The 13630-nt window shown below is 38.3% G+C and overlaps 1 protein-coding gene across 12 annotated transcripts in view; it reads left to right on the top strand.

Annotated features, from left to right (window-relative positions):
* Positions 1-13630, top strand: part of PRRC2C (proline rich coiled-coil 2C) — a 96162-nt gene that overhangs the window by 10965 nt on the left and 71567 nt on the right. The window lies entirely within an intron of this gene.

Here is a 13630-nt window from a genome sequence, read left to right as displayed (position 1 = left end):
ATCACCGTGCCAGTGTAGTCGGGTTTGGCTTAATGCCTTCTAGCTGAGTCCTCACATGGCTGAGAGAGAGCTCTGATGTCTCTTCCTCTTATAAGAGAACTAATTCCATTATGAGGCCCCATGCTCATCACCTCACTTAACCCTAATTACCTCCCAAAGGTCCCAGCTCCAAATACTTTCTATTACATTGGTAGTTAGGGCTTCAACATATGAATTTTGGGGGAACACCATTCAGTTCATAGTAACCTCCCCCTTTTACAGTCTACAGTGCATTGATTTTTATGCTTTTTACATTGTTACACTTCAAAATAATATTTCTACAACAGTTGGAATACATTCACTAATTGAGATATTACTATGTTTTGTTGCTTTAATTTTTTTATCCTTGATATTCAACTCTGTATTGTAATGGAGTAAGGTTTTTTTTTTAATTAATTTTTTGGCTGTGTTGGGTCTTCATTGCTGCTCACAGGCTTTCTCTAGTTGCAGCAAGCAGGGGTTACTCTTCATTGCAGTGCATGGGCTTCTCATTGCGGTGGCTTCTCTTCTTGCAGAGCACGGGCTCTAGGTGCTCGGGCTTCAGAAGTTGTGGCACGTGGGCTCAGTAGTTGTGGCTGGTGAGCTCTAGAGCATAGGCTCAGTAGTTGTGGCACACTGGCTTAGTTGCTCCACGGCATGTGGGATCTTCCCAGACCAGGGCTCGAACCCGTGTCCCCTGTATTGGCAGGAGGATTCTTAACCACTGCACTACCAGGGAAGTCCCCAGAGTAAGTTTTGATATGAAAAACTTGAATCTTTTAAAATCTCTTAACCTCAAATGACATGTTATTTATTATTATGTATTTTAAAGGTTTGATGCTTATCTCTTCTATAATGAAAATTGAGTTCTGATTTTCATATGGTGAGGTTATCTTGGTTACTGGCTTTGATAGTAATCTTAGCTCCATCACTTCCTAGCCTTATGAGTTTTACTTCTCTAAGGTTGTTTCTTCATTGGTAAGTTTTGGTGACTTGGGCTTTGAGCTCTTCTTATTTCCAGTCTGATATTTTTACATTCTAAATCTCTAGAGCTCAGATTTTTAAAATTTGGCTTCAAGAGACATTACAAAATTAGAATGTATAGAAATTGGATTCCTCTTTATGTTAGAAATGGGAGAAATAAATATCAAAGATTATTCAGGGTTTTAAACTAGAGGTTAGGGAAAATGGTTATGGTGAAATTGGGAAGAACATCTTTGGGAAAGCAGATAAGCTTTTAGACTTTTTGGGGGGTTGGATAGTCTTAATCTCAAAGAAATGTTGTAAAAATAATACAGAGAATTTCCATATTCGTTCATTCATATTCCCTGATTGTTAATAGTTTACTGTATTTGTTTTACCATTCTCTGTGTGTACATGTACCTATGCACACACTCACACATATTATATGTTCTTGACCTTTAATGTCTTGGTCTAAACCCTGTCATTACCTGAAACGTTACATTCAAATCACAAGCTCCTATGCCTCCACTTTTCTCATTCAGTACATTTTCTCCTGCTGTTTTTATAAATGAACAGAACAATGCATAGTAAGCTTGACTCAGCAAGCATTCAATAATCACTACTGTTAAGACCTTTTATTCAATCTTTTTGAAATTTCCAGTTCCTTCTCCTCTCCTCCTTATTTTTTTCCAGCTTGTCTTACTTCACTCTCTGATTTAGACTTCCATGAAATGTTAATCTAACCATTCTCCTGGTAGTATCCTCATCTCCCTTGCTTTTCTTTACACCTGCCTGGCACAACTCTAATTTCTTATTCGATCCAGCTGCTTTGTGCCTCCCACCACTCCCTACTCCTAGACGTGCTGCTGGACATTGTTAACAGTCTTCAAACTGCGCAGGCTTGGGAATACTGTATATCCCTGGTTTCCAGCTTCTACTCAGGTTTCAGTGCTGCCTGTCAATGCCTCGTTTTACTAGTTGGCTGTCTTTTCTCCCAGTTCTTTGCAAATCTTTTCCAGCCTTCTCAAATCTCCACTCAGTTGATGAGATCAGCATGTCTCTGTTTCATTTGTTCCTAGTAGTGCCTGATTAGTAGGCACTGGGTAAATATTTTTTTTACGTGGATGGCGGAATTAAACATTTTTAGTGTGTAGTTCTGTCAAGAAACTTAAGTGAAGGTGTTTTGTTCTATACGCAATTAAAAATGAATGTCTAAAAAAAATGAATGTCTAAAGATTGTAGCTTGAAGGAAGGATTTGGTTGGGAATTATCCTTACTGAAGCAGTGAACAGTAGATGAGATGGCTAAAGAGGTAAGCACATAGAGAAGAGAGAGCTGACAAAAGCAGTTAACATTTATGTAGAGGGATAGGAAAAAAAAATGAGGCAGATGTCAGTCACAGAAACTAGTGAAAATGGTTTACACAGAAGCTCTTTATTTTTATATTTGTATGTGATACTTGACTATTATTAGTATATATTCTTCCTTTATTTGTTCAATAAAACATTTGTTGAATGTGTCCAGCAGGCTCATCTGGAAATGGTTGCAGTTTCTTTTTAATGTTAACAATTTGAGTGGGACATTGTGCTGTGTTTCCCAGAGGAACTAAACAATCACTATAAGAATAAGGAGAAAAGAGGTAAACAGAGGCTGGATACATAGAAGCCCATGGAGGCCAGAAAGGTTATGATTCTGTCATTTAATTGAACTTTGCAAATTGGTGATTTTCAAAAGTATGAGGTCCCCCCCCCCAAATATACTAGATTTTAAATATCACTTAATATTTTTGGTATCAAATACTTTTAATTCTTTTGTAATCGTAGGTGAGTCACCTTAGAATCTTACAATTTTTGGCACTGATGGAATTTTAGAGGTAGTACCTAATCTCCTCTTGATGTGGAAATCCCTTACAGATTTTTTTTCCCACAAATTTTCAGCCTAAAATACCTAGCCTTTCATGAAAACCATCTTTTTGTTACCACTGTTTCGTTATTCTTTCATTTCAAAAAGTTGATGTTTATATTATGGTAAACTGCTGCCTTCCAAATTTCCCTTAGACCTTTTGGAAACAGTCTGTTGGCTTTAAAAGCACTGGCTTCCTTTTTTTTTTTTCTTTTTTCTTTTTCTTCCTTTCTTCCATCTTAACTTTTTTTTTTTGGTCAAAAAAGGTAATATGTATTTATTGTTCAAAATTCGGAAAATGTAGGTGCATGTTTTGCTACATCTAATTTCAGTGAAAAAAATGCTAGTTTCTTACCAGCATTGCTCAGTTATAGAACCTTGAATTTAGAGAGATGTTTACTTTCTCTTTCCTTAAACAGAGAAAGGGGATGTGTTATTCAAAAAGCTTTATTTTGGAGACTGACCCTCAGCCCTTAATGATTTAGATTTTTTAGGTACATAGTAGACAGGGTAGTAATATAAAAAATACAAGGTGTTTTTTTTTTTGCCACGCCGCACAGCTTGAGGGTTCTCAGTTCCCTGACCAGGGATTGAACCTGGGCTGCGGCAGTGAAAGCCCAGAATCCTAACCACTAGGCCACCAGGGAACTCCCAGAATGCTATTTTTAAAATAAAGACAAGCCTTTGCTCAGAATTCAGTGGTTTCCCATTGTTTCAAAGATAAAGTTTTTAATCCTAATAGGCCCACCTCATCCAACCTTCTTTCTCTCCTTCAACTGTCCCTTTCTTACTAGCTTTTGCTTCCACAGCTTTTATATTTTTGAACATGGTTAGCATATCGGGGCCAGAGGTCCTTTGCATTTGGTTTTTCTTCAACCTTGAAGCTGCCTCTTTCCCCTTGCTCTCTCCTCAGAGAGGCCTTTAGTGATCAACTTATCTAAAGTAGTTTCCACCCTTTCATGTTGTCCTGTTTGGTTTTATTTATGGCATTTGTCACCATATGAAATGATTTTATTTACCTATTATTTGAATCAACAAACTAGAATGTAAGACCCGTGAGAGCAGATTCTTATCCCTTGTATCTCCAGTCGACAGAATAGCATACATAGTAGGTGTTCAGTAAATGTTTCAAAATATGGATCACTTAATGACTGACATAGATTATAAATAAATTTTTCACGTACCATATTGTAGTGAATATCCTTACGTGTATGTGTATTTTGCACGCATTAGTATTTTTTTAGGATAGATTCTTAGACTTTGTTTTAAGCTATGCTGCTGGGTTCTAAACCATTCTTAGCTCTCTACCCAGGCCTTACAAAACAGACCACAGGCTGGATTTGGCCATAGGCCTTAGTTTGCCAAAGCCTGCCTTTAGTTCATCGTAAATAGCATGTGAATTGTCTCTGTTTAATGTCAGAATTCCCTTTTGAAATCACCTGGTCCACACACTTTGGGGGTGGGCAGCTTTTGGACAACTTTCTTTTCCATTGTTTTTACCTGTTTATTTTGAGCCAAATCTGGTAATTTCTGTTTTCCTAGAAAACCCTTATTTCAAAGCCTTCTCTTCATGTGTGTATTTTATATCATCTTTCTCATTCTTAGTGTTAACTTAAAATTAGAGCGATTCAGCTAATTTATATATTTTTTTTCCAAAAGAGCCAGCTCTTGAATTTATCAGTAGTTATTATTCTGTTTTTTTTTTAATTTGATTTTTCTTTTCTGCTTTTTTGGGGGGTAACTTTTAAAACATATTGTTTTGTCTGGTAATGAAAGTCCTTAAGAACATTCCTTTGAATTATATGATTCTGTGTTTTATGGTTTGATAAGAAGTGTGTTTGTTTTTCACTTTCAGTTGATTTTCTTCTACATTTCTAGTTTTGTCTATTAACTTTGTAGCCACAGGAATCTTAAACTACTTTCTTATCAATCTCAGGAACAAAAACAGTTTGTTGATTCCTTGTTTATTATGTTCTGACATTTTTTTTTTCTGCTCTGGTATGAGCTGTATTATTACATTGTTCTTCATTATTCCTTGTCAGAGCTACTGATTTCTCCAATTTCATATCTTGCCAGCCTGTTTCCCTCCCTGCCATCCCTGCCCTCTTCCCTTGTACAAATTAAAAACACTACTGGAGGGACTTCCCTGGTGGGGCAGTGGTTAAGAATCCGCCTGCCATTGTCAGGGACACGGGTTCAATCCCTGGTCCAAGAAGATCCCACATGCCGTGGAGCAACTAAGCCCCTGCGCCACAACTGCTGAGCCTGAGCTCGGGAGCCTGTGAGCCACAACCACTGAGCCTACGAGCCACAACTACTGAAGCCCGTACACCTAGAGCCCATGCTCCACAGCAAGAGAAGCCACTGGAGTGAGAAGCTCACGCACTGCAGCAAAGAGGAGCCCCCACTCACCGCAACTAGAGAAAGCCCGCACGCAGCAACGAAGACCAAATGCAGCCAAAAAAAAACAAAAACAAAAAAAACCACTACTGTATATCTCCTCTATTAATATTCTACTTTACTTCTGACATTTCTGGTCACCACGTGGAGAGAGGGGTCCCCACAACAAGCAGTTAGTTAGATTCTCTAGCCACTATCTGGGTGTCCTGAAATTTAACTCAATTCTGATCTAACTACCCAGAGATAGCATTATATCCCAGAGATTAATAAGGGCTCAGTCCCACAAGACTGTCCCCCCAAATACTTCAGATGCCAGTTGAAAGTCCAGATTGTTATGATTGTTAACCATGCTGCTGGCTAACTGGCTGGCTGGCTGTAAATCAGGTTTGATTAATTTGCTAGAGCAGTTCACAGAACTCAGGAAAACAATTTACTTACTAGATTACTGGTTTATTACAAAGATATTAAAGTATAGGAGTGAATGAAAAGATGTACAGGGCAAGGTCCAGAAGAGTCCCAAGCACATGAGTTTTTGTCCCTGTGTAGTTTATGGAACTCCATCCTCCAGGAAGTGCTCCCAACTTTAATGGAGGCATGAATAATTAAATCTTTGGCCAATGGTGATTAATTCAACCTCCAGCTCCTCTCCCTTCCCTGGAGGAGAGGAGGATGGTGTTGAAAGTTCCAGCCCTCTAATCACTTGTATATATGTGCCAACCCCTGGCAACCAGCCCTCACCCCTAGAGGCCTTTCTGGAGTCACTACATTAACTTATCCTCAGGTGTGGTTGTAAGGGGCTTGTTATGAATAACAAAAGATACCTTTATCTCCTATTATTTAGGAAATTCCAAGTGTTTTAGCCCTGTGTCAGGAGCGAGGATGAAGACCAAGTATAATTTTCTTATAAATCACAATATCATACCTTGCAGTCTACACTCCACTTACTATAAATTTGTATAAATATCTGTAATAACTTCATTTCTAATCCCTCTTGTTTGCTTGGAATCTAGGGGTCCTTGATCTTTTAAAAAATATTTTTATTGACATAAACTGCACATACTTAAAGTATACTATTTGATGCTTTGCATATACACATCGTCAAACTCTTACCACAGTCAAGATAACGAACATATCAAGAAAAATTTCCTTCTGTTCCTCCCAGTTCCTATCCATAGGCAATCACTGATCTGCTTCCTGTACCATAGATACATTTGCATTTTGTAGTGTCCACTGAAAAAAAGCGCACAACCTAAAAGGTGAGAATTACGGTTTGTTTGGCGGACAAAACTGAAGGCTTAAGCCTGGAAGTTAGCCTTTCAGATAGCTCTTAGGGACTAGTCCAAAGAGGTAAGGGAGGAGCCAGGATATATAGAAGTTTTGCAACAAAACCCAGGTAGTTGGAACATCAAAAAAGGTTAAGGTTAATTAAAGAAAACCAGACATTTCAAGTTAATGAATTTAGCTCTTTTCTATTATGGGAAGATGCAAGGGTCTGGGCTTATTGAAATCATTCCTTTGATATGCACCTTAACTATCTAGGGCCAGTATCCTCCTTTTCTCCATCCTGGATCCCCTCAGGGTGCACAGTTGGCAGTGGCTGCTGTAGCTACTGGCTTGTTGGCCCACGGCAACATCCTTTGTTTACTGATATGGGAGGCAACATTTTTCATCCGCAGTTGAATTCAGTATATAGTGTATATGTTGGGAGTCTAACTTCTTTCCTTCACCATAATGACTTTGAGATTTATCCATGTTGTTACATTTATCAGTAGTTCATTCTTTTTTATTGCTTGGGTATTCATTCCATTTATGTATATACCACAATATGGTTATCCAGTAACCTGTTCGTGAACAGTTGGGTTGTTTCCAGTGCTTGCCTATTACAAATAAAGCTATGAACCAGAGTACAAGTCTGAGTCTTCATATGGACATATGTTTTCATTTTCTTGTATAAACATTGGGAATGGAATTGGGATTGTATGGTTTGGGGGTGTTTTTTCCTTTTTAAGAAGCTGCCAAACTGTTTTCCCAAGTGGTTATCCCATTTTACATTCCCATGAGCAGGCTATGAGAGTTCCAGTTCTTCCACATTCTTGTCGACACTTGGTATAATTATTCTGTAGTTTTAGCCAATACAGTAGAAGTATGGAGGTATCTTACTGTGGTCTAAATTTGCATTTCCCAAATACTAATGGTGCTGAAATGCTGAATATCTTTACGCGTGTTTATTTGCCACTTGTGTATCTCTGGTGAAGTGTCACATCCTGTGCCCTTTAAAAATAATTGGGTCATGTGTTTTATTATTGAGTTCTGAGAGTTTTGTACATATTCTGGATAAAAGTGTTTCATCAGATATATGATCTGCAGATGTTTTTTCCCAGACAGTAGCTTGTGTTTTCATTCTCAACCATGAGAACTTTCAAAAGGCAAAAGTCTAGTTTAAAAATTTCATCTTTTATGGATTGTGGGCCCCGCCCCCACCCCCACCACACGCGGCTTGTGGGATCTTAGTTTCCCAGCCAGGGACTGAACCCCCACGCCTTTGGCAGTGAAAGCTCTGAGTCCTAACCACTGGACTGCCAGGGAATTCCCTATGAATTGTGTTTTTAGTGTACTATCTAAGAAGTCTTTATATATAGCCCAGGGTCACAAAGATTTTCTCCTATGGTTACTCTAGAAGTTTTTATAGTTTCAGGTTTTACCTTTTGTCTGTGGTCCTTTTTAAAAATTTTGATATATTTTTAACATATGATGTCATATAAGTTTAAGGTGTATTTTTGTGCATTTATATATTGCAGTGTGATTACCACTGTAGCATTAGCTTAAACCTCCACACATCACGTGCATAATTATCATTTAAGATCTTGGCTCAAAAAATCTACAAACAATAAATGCTGGAGAGGGTGTGGAGAAAAGGGAACCCTCTTGCACTGTTGGGGGGAATGTAAATTGATACAGCCACTATGGAGAACAGTATGGAGGTTCCTTAAAAAGCTAAAAATAGAACTACCATACCACCCAGCAATCCCACTACTGGGCATAGACCCTGAGAAAACCATGATTCAAAAAGAGTCATGTACCACAGTGTTCACTGCAGCTCTATTTACAATAGCCAGGACATGGAAGCAACCTAAGTGTCCATCGACAGATGAATGGATAAAGAAGATGTGGCACATATATACAATGGAATATTACTCAGCCATAAAAAGAAACGAAGTTGAGTTATTTGTAGTGAGGTGGATGGACCTAGAGACTGTCATACAGAGGGAAGTAAGTCAGAAAGAGAAAAACAAATACCATATGCTAACATATATGGAATCTAAAAAGGTTCTGAAGAACTTAGAGGCGGGATAGGAATAAAGACGCAGGCGTAGAGAGTGGACTTGAGGACGTCAGAAGGGGGAAGGGTAAGCTGGGACGAAGTGAGAGAGTGGTGTGGACTTATATATACTTCCAAATATAAAATAGATGGCTAGTGGGAAGCAGCCGCATAGCACAGGGAGATCAGCTCGGGGCTTTGTGACCACCTAGAGGGGTGGATTAGGGAGGGTGGGAGGGAGACACAAGAGGGAGGAGATATGGGGATATATGTATATGTATAGCTGATTCACTTTGTTATAAAGCAGAAACTAACACACCATTTTAAAGCAATTATACTCCAATAAAGATGTTTAAAAAAAAAAAGATCTTAGCAGCTTCGAAATACATATACAATGTTGTTGACCATAATCATAATACTGTACATTAGCTCTCCAGAACTTAACCCATCTTCTACCTGCAAGTTTGTACCCTTTGTTACGGTCCATTTTGCATTGAGTTTTGTATATTTTTGTATTCATTCATTCATTCAGCCAGCTAGCTGCACTGGGTCTTAGTTGCGGCATGTGGGATCTTCGTTGTGGCATGTGGGATCTAGTTCCCTGAACAGGGATGGAACCCTGGGCCCCCTGCGTTGGGGGCACGGAATCTCATCCACTGGACCACCAGGGAAGTCCCAAGTTTTGTATATCTTTCTATATTCTGTTCTGTTGATCTGTTTTACACTGTTATTACAGTGTCTTCGTTGCTGCTTTATAAGTCTTGAAATCAGGTGACATTTGCCCTCCAACATTTTCTTTTTAAAATTCTTTTGCTTATTGTAGAAAAATTCCCTCTGAGGTTTTGTTTGGGATTGCTTTGAATCTGCGGATAAACTTGGCAAGAATTGACGTCTTATTATTGGGTCTTTTGACCCACAGACATGGCCTGTCTCCATTTATCTAGGTCTTCTTTAATGTTTTCTAGTTTTCAGTATACAAATATTGCACAATTTTTGTCAGATATATCCCTAAGTATTTCCTAGTTTTAAGTTGCTGTTATAAGTTGTACTTTAATTTCTGATTGTTCGTTGCTACTATGCACTGATATAATTGATTTTGTATATATTGATCTTGTATACAACCTTGCTTAACTCTTCTTAGTTCTAGTAGCTTTTTTTAGACTTAGTCAGATTTTCTACGTATATGATCATGTCAGCAAATAGACAGTTTTATTTCATCCTTCCCCATCTGACTTCCTTTCCCCCACCCCTTGTCTTACTGCACTGGCTTAGAATCTAGGACAGTGTTGAACAGAAGTGGTGAGAGTTGATAGCCTTTCTTTGTTCCTTAGAACATGGGTTAAGCATTCAGTCTTTTACCATTAAGTATGATGTTGCTATAGGTTTTTTATTAGTAGACTTTATTTTTTTTAAATAGGCTGTAATAGACGCCCTTTATCAGGCTGAGTCTTAGTTTCCTGAGAAGATTTTATCAGGAATGGGTGTTGTGTTTTGTCAGATACTTTTTCTGCATATATTGAGATAATTGTGTGTTTGTTTTAGTTTACTATATGGTGAAATGCCTCTATTGAGTTTTTTTGTTTTTGTTTTATTTTCCCTCGGGTTCGAGGGCCTCTCACTGCTGTGGCCTCTCCCTTTGAGGAGCACAGGCTCCAGACGCGCAGGCTCAGCGGCCATGGCTCACGGGCCCAGCCGCTCCGCGGCATGTGGGATCTTCCCGGACCGGGGCACGAACCCGTGTCCCCTGCATCGGCAGGCGGACTCTCAACCACTGCGCCACCAGGGAAGCCCTCTATTGAGTTTTGAAAGTTAAACCACCTCTGCATTCCTGGGATAAAGAGATTTAAATAATAAAAAAGTGTTTTTCACACATTTCTTACTTAGTTTCATTTCTGGTGCTGTTCATTCTTTTCTGTAGATCAGCCTTCTGTCTGGTAACTTTTTTTTTTCTTTTTTTTTCTCCTGTTTGAAGGACTTAACATTTCTTAGAGTGTAGATCTGCTAATGATGAATTATTTCATCTTTCTTAAGGCTGAGAAACTCCTGTTGGTCATTTTTGAAAGTACTTGTGCTGGATATAGAATTCTAAGTTATCAGTTTTTTCTTTCTAAGCATGTGGCTGCAACATTTTCTCACTTGCATGGTTTCCAACAAGGATTCTGCTCTAATTTTTTTTTTTTAACCTCTTAGTTCCTCTTAGTTTAAACCAGGGATTGAACCCGCACCCTTGGCAGTGAAAACGCAGAGTCCTAACCACTGGCCCCCCTCTGCTCTAACTCTTATGTTTGTTTCTCTTATTGCTTTTCAGATGTTCTCTTTATCATTAGTTTTGAACAATTTTATTATGATGTGCTTTGGTATGGTTTAGTTCATATTTCTTATGCTTGGACTTCGTTGAGTCTTTTGCATCTGTATTTATACTTTTCATCAGATTTTGTGAGATTCTGGCCATTGTTTTTTCTTTCACCCCACCTCCTTGAGCGACTCCAGTTACACATAGATTAGGCTGTCTAACTCTGTCTCAGGGCTTATCTTTCATGTCTCTATATTTAATCTTTTTACTTGTTGAACATATAGAATGCAGTTATATAAAATAAAAGTTCCTCACACACGTACATATTGATACTCTGCTGAATACACAAGGGGGAACAGATCTTCTGCAGATCTGTAGCATTTTCTCTTTGTATACCTCTCTTCTTTCCAGTATTATATCCTAGCTACCTTGGTCATCCTGAATGCCCAGCTTCATTTCTTCAACTTAGGGAGTCTCCCAGCCTCCACTTGGATTCTCTTCTGAGTTCCCTTCTCAGTGCCATGACCTGGGAGCTCTCCAGGCAGTAAGCTCAGGAAACCATAGGGCTCACTTCATTTCTTTCCTCTCTGTTAGGGATCACATCAATTCAGTATCTTAAGTTCTAGTTTTATTTATATATAAGTAAAATTACACATACCTACCTGCATTGGACAGTATATATAAACACATTACATATGCATGTGTACAGCAAAGTGATTCAGATTATATATATATATATAAATTCTTTTTCCTGCTCTTTTTCATTATGGTTTATTAGTTCCCCGTGCTATACAGTAGGACCTTGTTGTTTATCTATTTTATATTTAGTAGTTTGTATCTGCTCATCCCAAACTCCTAGTTTATCCCTCTCCACCCCTCTAACCCCTTTGGTAAAACCAGAAGTTTGTTCTCTATGTTTGAGTTTGTTTCTGTTTTGTAAATAAGTTAATTTGTATCTTTTGGGGGGGGGTACGCGGGCCTCTCACTGTTGTGGCCTCTCCCATTGCGGAGCACAGGCTCCGGACACACAGGCTCAGCGGCCATGGCTTATGGGCCTAGCCGCTCCGCGGCATGTGGGATCTTCCTGGACCGGGGCATGAACCCACGTCTCCTGCATCGGCAGGCAGACTCTCAACCACTGCGCCACCGGGGAAGCCCATTTGTATCATATTTTAGATTCTACATATAAGTGATATCATATGGTATATGTCTTTCTCTTTCTGATTTCACTTAGTATGATAATCTCCAGGTCCATCCATGTAGCTGCAAATGGCATTATTTCATTCTTTTTTTTATGGCTGAGTAGTATTCCATTGTGATACATACCACATCTTTATCCGTTCATCTGTCGAAGGACATTTAGGTTGCTTCCATGTCTTGGCTATTGTAAATAGTGCTGCTATGAACATAGGGGTGGGGTGCATGTATCTTTTCAAATTAGAGATTTCTCTGCATATAGGCCCAGGGGTGGGATTGCTGAAAGTGCCCACATATAACTGGCACACCATTAGAGGGCAATTGGCTTTTCTGATTTATCCAGTCTTATTGTATATGGCTGTAAATTCTTTGTCTTTAGATATGCATGATCTTTTATAGAAATAGGTACATTGTGATAGTTTGTTCTTATCTTTGATTGAATTATCTTTTGAATGCATTTGTACTAGCTTCAGTCGTGTGTATTTATGTTTTACTTTTGGAGGGGAGTAGTAGGTACTATAAAGCCTCCTTGAGTTTTATACTGGAGAGGCTCATAGGATATGAAAGAATAAATTTATTCTCTATTCTATTGGCCTGAGAAGCTGACTCTCTGGCAGCTTGAAACCTATGAACATCAGTTTCCTTATCTGTAAAATCAGAATACTAACTGTATCATAAAGTTACTAGACTGAAATGAGATAACAGATGTGAAAATTATTGATAAATTTTGTGGAACTCCATAAATATTGTGGCAGGTGATATGAATATAAAATCACATCTCTGCATGTGATGCTTATTCTGCAATTGACAAATGTAAAACCAGTACCTAAAATGACTTTTATGATGGTAGTAGGGTCTACACAGGCATTCCTTGACTTTGAATGCTTTTTGCATTATATACTATTCTGTGTTATCTTTAGCTCCCATGCTTTTAGCTGTTGATGGTTTATTGGTAGAATTCACCTCCTCCTGTCCTACGTCCACTGTGAAAACAAAATAAACGAAACAAACAGAAAAAATCCAACTCCCAAGGTTGATAATGTACACCTCATTAAATTGAAGGGAAATAGTATGAGAGCTACTTTGTGTCTTTCGCCCTGTTTATTAATAAACTAGTTTTAAATTGGGGTACATTAGTTCCAAAGATGAACATTCTCTTTGTATATGAATGTTCATTAAAATACTGTGTACTTCTAATAACTTCTCATATACACAGATTTGTTTTGACAAGTGTACACCATTTCTTGAACACTTACTTCATAGTCATGAAATAGAATATTGTTTCTATGTACCTTGGGTTTATAAAGAAGTATTCTACCCTTTGCAGAACGCTGAGAAAATAGAATGTTCTTTCTATTCTAAACTGTTAAACTAATAGATCTTTGTTAGACACATACTGCCTGAAAACACAGGCATGCAGTTTATAGGGAAACGATGTTATCCTTCTGTCATGTTTGGATTCCATATGTGTAAGCTGATCATGCCAGTCATCTCAACCCTATTAAGTTGAATGATATTTGTTTATTAAATAGAAAGAC

This window comes from Mesoplodon mirus, assembly GCF_964341445.2.
Source record: "Mesoplodon mirus genome assembly, chromosome: 3".
Classification (NCBI taxonomy): Eukaryota; Metazoa; Chordata; class Mammalia; order Artiodactyla; family Ziphiidae; genus Mesoplodon; species Mesoplodon mirus.
The sequence above is the reverse complement of the archived record's forward strand: the minus strand, read 5'-3'. Positions and strand labels throughout refer to the sequence as shown.